The sequence below is a fragment of the Drosophila arizonae genome, chromosome X, assembly GCF_054131065.1.
Source record: "Drosophila arizonae isolate 15081-1271.41 chromosome X, UAZ_ARI_1.0, whole genome shotgun sequence".
Lineage (NCBI taxonomy): Eukaryota > Metazoa > Arthropoda > Insecta > Diptera > Drosophilidae > Drosophila > Drosophila arizonae.
The window spans coordinates 20,155,801-20,161,832 of record NC_142927.1 but is presented as its reverse complement, the minus strand read 5'-3'; positions in this window follow the sequence as shown (position 1 = coordinate 20,161,832).

The following is a 6,032-nucleotide window of genomic DNA, read 5'->3' as shown; positions in this document are numbered from 1 at the left end:
TCTAAAAGGTACTTTAATTTGAAAAATACCTGTATCTCAAAGATACTTGTATCTGAAGGATACTTGTATCTGAAAAATATTTGTATCTGAAGGATACTCTTTCATATGTAATGTTTATATCTAAAAGATACTTTTAAAAATCTGACATTTGTATCTGAAAGATAATTCTTAAAATGAGACGACAGTATCTGAAAAATACTTTTTAATGTATGTTTTGGTATCAGATGGCAACTTTTCAAAATTAGATGTCTGCATCTGAAAGATACTTTTTCTAAAGCATGCTGTTTTATCTGAAAGATATTTTTATTTGTGATTTTTATATCTGACAGATACTTTTTTATATTTGATTTTTGTATCTGATAGATACTTTTGGATGTGATGTTTATATCCAAAAGATATTTCTTAAAATTTAATGCTTGCTTGATAGATACATTTTAAAATGGATGTCTGTATATCAAAAATACTTAGTTTTTCTTAAATTTATTTCTTAAACTGAAAGATACGTTGTAATATATGAATTAGTATCAGCATTTTATGTTTGTATCTAAAAGATGGCTTTTATTAACATTATTATTTTAGGCTAAAAAAGAGTTGTTTTTTTTGTATCTGATAGATACTTTTTAAAACTTAAGGTTTGTATCTGAAAGACACTTTTAATAGTTTATAAAAGATTCAGTATTTTAACTAAAGTGTGCCTTATCTGACTGGGGAATTTGATATATGCAATCCCTTGATCGTGTTAGCTTAGCTTAGGATATATGTAAAACATATACATATGTATATAAAGCTTGTGTTTAGTGCGCAAAAAAAGCCAACTTAATATAAACTTGACTCTAAAATGTCTGCCATATAAACCAGTTAGTCTCCCAGTTGTTTAACAATTCAAAATATTGCACAATTATGTTTATAATTGTTAAGCTACCACATATTGTGTTGCATTGATCGACACTCTTATATATATATCACGTCTATTGACATGATTTCCCACGGCATAGAACACAGGTGTTTCACTTATATTCCTGTAGTCGATCGTTTTGACCATGAGGATGGTCAAATGTAGCTCCATGCTTTCCCGAAGGAATATATTTATGTTTGGACAAATGCTCACTGCAGATAGATAAATGTATCTATGACCACAAATGGTATCAAATATCATTATCATATCAAATAAATTTCTTCTTCAAATAATAGCATTGCTTATTCATTATTATATCGAACAAAGCGCAATTGCACATTCATTCACAATTATTTCAGTTATAAGCACAATCCAAAATGGAATTCTATAGAAAAGTAAATAAAGGAAACGAGCTATTTTCTATTTTCTTATGAACAATTACTCAACGTATATAAATATACATATATAACTTGCTGAACTCAAAGTCAATCAAATATATAAGAATAAATGAGTTCTTGGCTGAGCAAATTTTTTATTAATTTCATTAACCTGAACAGAATTTAAGAGAATTTACAAACTTTTTTTATCTTATCATTAACTGTTTATATAAATTCAATATATATCTATAGAGCTATAGAGCAATAAGCAAAGTGATCATGACAGACAGAGCAATGACCAGCTTTGCATAGATCACTGCAGCTTACTCATCATCATCAAAGGCCTCATATTAACTGGTTGAACCAGCTCAACAGATCTTGCTGTGCTTCAGTGTGCATTCGCATATCAAGGAGTATTGATCTGACTGCATATAAGATCACCAACATTAAAAAAAACATACGATCAGCTCAGTATAGGTCGTAGATCTGTGTAGCTCACTCTACTGAGTGAAACATGAATCGATGCTCTTGCTCTTCCAGTATAATACCCCTATATAATGTGTAGTGAGCAGAGGCGTAGTCCAAGCTCAGGTTAAACAAGCTTCAGCATCATGGGTATTTGCATGTGTAAGAGTATTGATCTAGTTCTCTATGAGAAGTAGTGCTTATAATTAGCTATATAAATCAAGATCAATTACAACTCATATCAAACTTCTGGTAGAGTCAACAAATCCAGATTGATAGCAAGATACTGCTTAAGCATAGACAGAAATTGAATAATAAACACTTTAATATTCAGGTGAGTCAGAGTGAATCAGAGTATCATCTACTCGGGGAAAACCCACTTACCCAAATGAATGTTGTATCCTAATACATTTACTTGAATACGCAACAATGCTTATAGCTTGATCATAGTCATAACAAGCCTATGTTTACAGGGTATCTGTTTAGGGTCTGACCAGTCTATTGCTTACAGCGCATCTACTAGCCTAACGTTAGCCAGTAGTTTCATTGATTTCTGTATGAGCTAATTGCAGGCAGAAGCAAAAGCTGAAACTTATTAAAATTTATACGTATATTGGCTCGGTCGGCTGTTTGGCGATTCGCCTGTTTGGCCATTTGACGATTTGGCGGTGGCTCTGGCTTCCGGTTGTCGGCGAGCCAGAAGAACCATAAAATTGAAAATGAGCTGAGCCAAGACACAAAGGAAAAAAAAAACAACAAAAAAAAACAAAAAACGCGCGCATTTAATGAGCCATTTCAATGCCAAGGCGCAGTGTGCAGCCAGCTGAAAATGCTATTATACCCTGTACGTGGCTCTCGTGCATGGCGAGTGATATGTACAAATATGCTTGAACGTATTTAAATGTACAAAAATTGTTTGATTTTAAGAATTTGGATCTTAGATATATAGCAAACATGTGTAAACTTATAGAAGATAATGGAAATTTATTTGGATAGTAAAATTTAAGTAAAAGAATTTGTTTCAGCTAATCAGATTTGATAGAGTTTTAATTATTCTATTATTTAGACGGTCGAATTCTCCAGTTGAATATTCCAGGGCAAGAGACAACTAAAGGGGCCTAGATGCCACAGCTCATATTTAATGAGACATAGTTGAGATCCAACTATGATTTTCATATAAACTACTTACTTTCATTAAATACCTATTTAAGCATTTAGAGAATAGAACTTAACACTCTTCATCGCTAGCTCAGGAATTCTTACTGCAGACTCTCTCTCAAATCTCTCAAATTTCGCAAGTGTAGCTCCCTTATCCATTTGCCACGCCCACCAGAGGCACATACATAAACTTAAAAAAAACCGTGGAAGTCCTAGTTTTATCAAATATATATATAAAATATTTTATTTTATTTTATTTATTTTTTTTTTTTAAACTTATATAGTCTGTATCTACTATAAATTTCTTTAACGAAATTTACCTCCACAAACGATATATAGTCGAGTCTCGATAATTCGTACCCTGCTAAATGGAAAATCCCGACAAATCGAAAAACAAATTCGACCCCTTGAAAGAAATTCGTTCTCAATATTTCTCGATAATTTGAATTTCTGTGTAAGCCGAAAAAAAAAACTGATCCCCTTGCCATTTCGTATTATAGGAATTCTACTGTACAAGTACAGTAGAATCCGGTTATAACGACACTCAAGGGACCGTCTTTATACCCGGAAGGTGCTATAACTGTTTGAGTTTGCTCATAAAAGTTTGTCTGGGCACCAGAATTTTCGTCGCTATATTCGTACAGACGCTATAAACGGAGTCGTTATAACCGGATTGTCTGTATATATATAAATTCAAATCGCTAGGACCTCTAGTCATAGCATTTCAGATATATAAGATATACATATTCACGCCCCAAGTGGGCGTATCCAATCAGAGAGTACATATGGCAAATTTCAAGTCTTCAGCTTCAATTGGAGCCAATTGTATGAAACTAATAGGCTCTTCTAACTTCTTGAGTGGGTATGGCAGACCTAAAGACCTTAAAGCCTCTACTGCTCCTCCAGCCTGTAGACACGCGTCCCTTTGCCTGCAGGCTGCCTAGCAAAAAAGCGATTTAAATTTGCAGCAGAGAGTAAAAAGCGAATATGCAGTGAATGCCACAGCTAATTAGGCCAATGAACAATGGCGAGCATAATGAATGAACGTGCGTTAAGTTCGGGCGGAAATAATGCAACTATTTCTGGAGCATTTGAGGGTAATTAGGTAAACGTGTATTATTGACACAACATGCAATTGCTTTTTGCAATTGCAGATATTTATAGCCGGAGCTGGAGCTGGAGCTGGAGCTGGAACCGAAGCCGGGAGGCGGTGTCGGCAAGTGGCGTATGTGGGGCGAGGCATGCAACGCATCGGGTCAGAGTATCGCATGGCAATTAGATTAATGGCAATTATAGATGCCAGCTCGAGTGTCGAATGTCTGTTTAAACGCATAATTAATTAAGTGAAGCGCGTTGCACGCGCACTGCACGCGCAGACAGGCGATTCCCATATGGCTGCCTGCCAAGCGGCGAGCGTCGAGATGACGCGACGACGATGCCAATGGCACTGCCAATGCCACGGTCAAGGCCAACTTCCATGAGGCACTGTCGCAGCCAGACGAAGATCGACCATATTGGGAAAAGAGAAGGAAAACGGAGCAAAGAGCGGCCAACAACTCAACGAAAGGTGTCAACTTCATCTCATATCATCTTCATTATCATCTTCATCTCATCGTATCATCTTCATCTTCGCATCTTCGCAATCTTCCTCTTAATTGGCGCACTGAAACTTACAAAATGTTTATGAAATCCGTGTGTTAACCATTAAAGCTGACGGCCATTATCAGCGCGTTGGAGCCAATTCAAGCAAGACGGGGGATTAAATTTAAAAATAACATCAGCGAAATGCAGAAACAGCTCGTAAATGTATCGAGCGAGGCTAAATGGAACATGCACATGAAATACCCATCATATTATATTGTTACTCATCTTTCTCACTCTCTCTCTTTCTCTCTCTGCCCCTCTTTCTCTCATTCAATCTCTCACCCAATGCCTCTCTCTCTTCCCCTCTCTCTCTTTGTCTCTCCCAATTTCTGTCTCTCTCTGTTGCTCTTTCTCCTTCTCTCTCTCCGTCTCTCCCTCTCTCTTTCTCGCGCTCGATCCCTCTATCTCTCTATCTGTCTGTATCACTCTCTTTCCCTCGCTCTCTCTATCTCTCTATATCTTTCTCTCGCTCTTTTACCGTCTTTCTCTGTTCCTCTCTCTCTCTCTCTGTCTCTCTTTCTCTGTTCCTCTCTCCCTCCCTCCCTCTCTCTCTCTTTGTCCTTCTCTAAAAACATATATAAATCTCTTTTTATAAACTTTTAAATACCATTTACACACTAAATACCAATTACAGGGTATTTAAAAATCAATCATTAATTGAGCACTCGTTGGAGTACAAAAAGTTAGAACTGTCAGAATGGAAAATAATAATAATAAAATCAAAATAGACAGAGAAAAACAACAAAAATATATGTATTTACATATAATAAATAAAATAAACAAATTTGATAAGCAACCCACGTTGCGAATTCTGAGTATTGCTACACACACACACCAACACACACACCCACACACATACAGAGAGGAACACCCTCTCAACAAGCCATAAATGAACCCACATAAAATATACACACACACACACACTCATGTGTAGGTATAATATTTAATTATTTATATCTATATAGACACATGTACGTATATGTATGCATGTATGTATATATGTATGTGCGCATCTTATACAAGTGGTTATGTCGCCTCCAGCTGGGCGAAAGAGTCACGACACAACAGCAACAATAACAAGTAACAATAACAACAACAAATGCAAATTCACATATAATTTAAAAAATAATTATAATTTCGATGACGTCGCACCTGTGACGATGATCAGATCAGAGCTGATAGCAATGATAACGCAACGTTATCAGCATTTGCTTTGCTTATCGTCGAACAGGTTGCGCGAGCACCACTAAACGCTCGTTAAACACGTTCAATTAGTGTGCGAGGTGACAAGGTCTCAATTTCCCAACACGATTTTCGCCACGAACCGGTTATTGAAAATGTCTCATGCTCAAAACAAAACAATATTATAAATTAATAATAATAAAAATTATAAAAACCATCGATTCTAGGTGATCCAATCAGAGAAAGCATGGGCGTATGTCAATGTTGCGAATAAACGAGAAAAATAGATTATTTCGTATCACTTATGATTG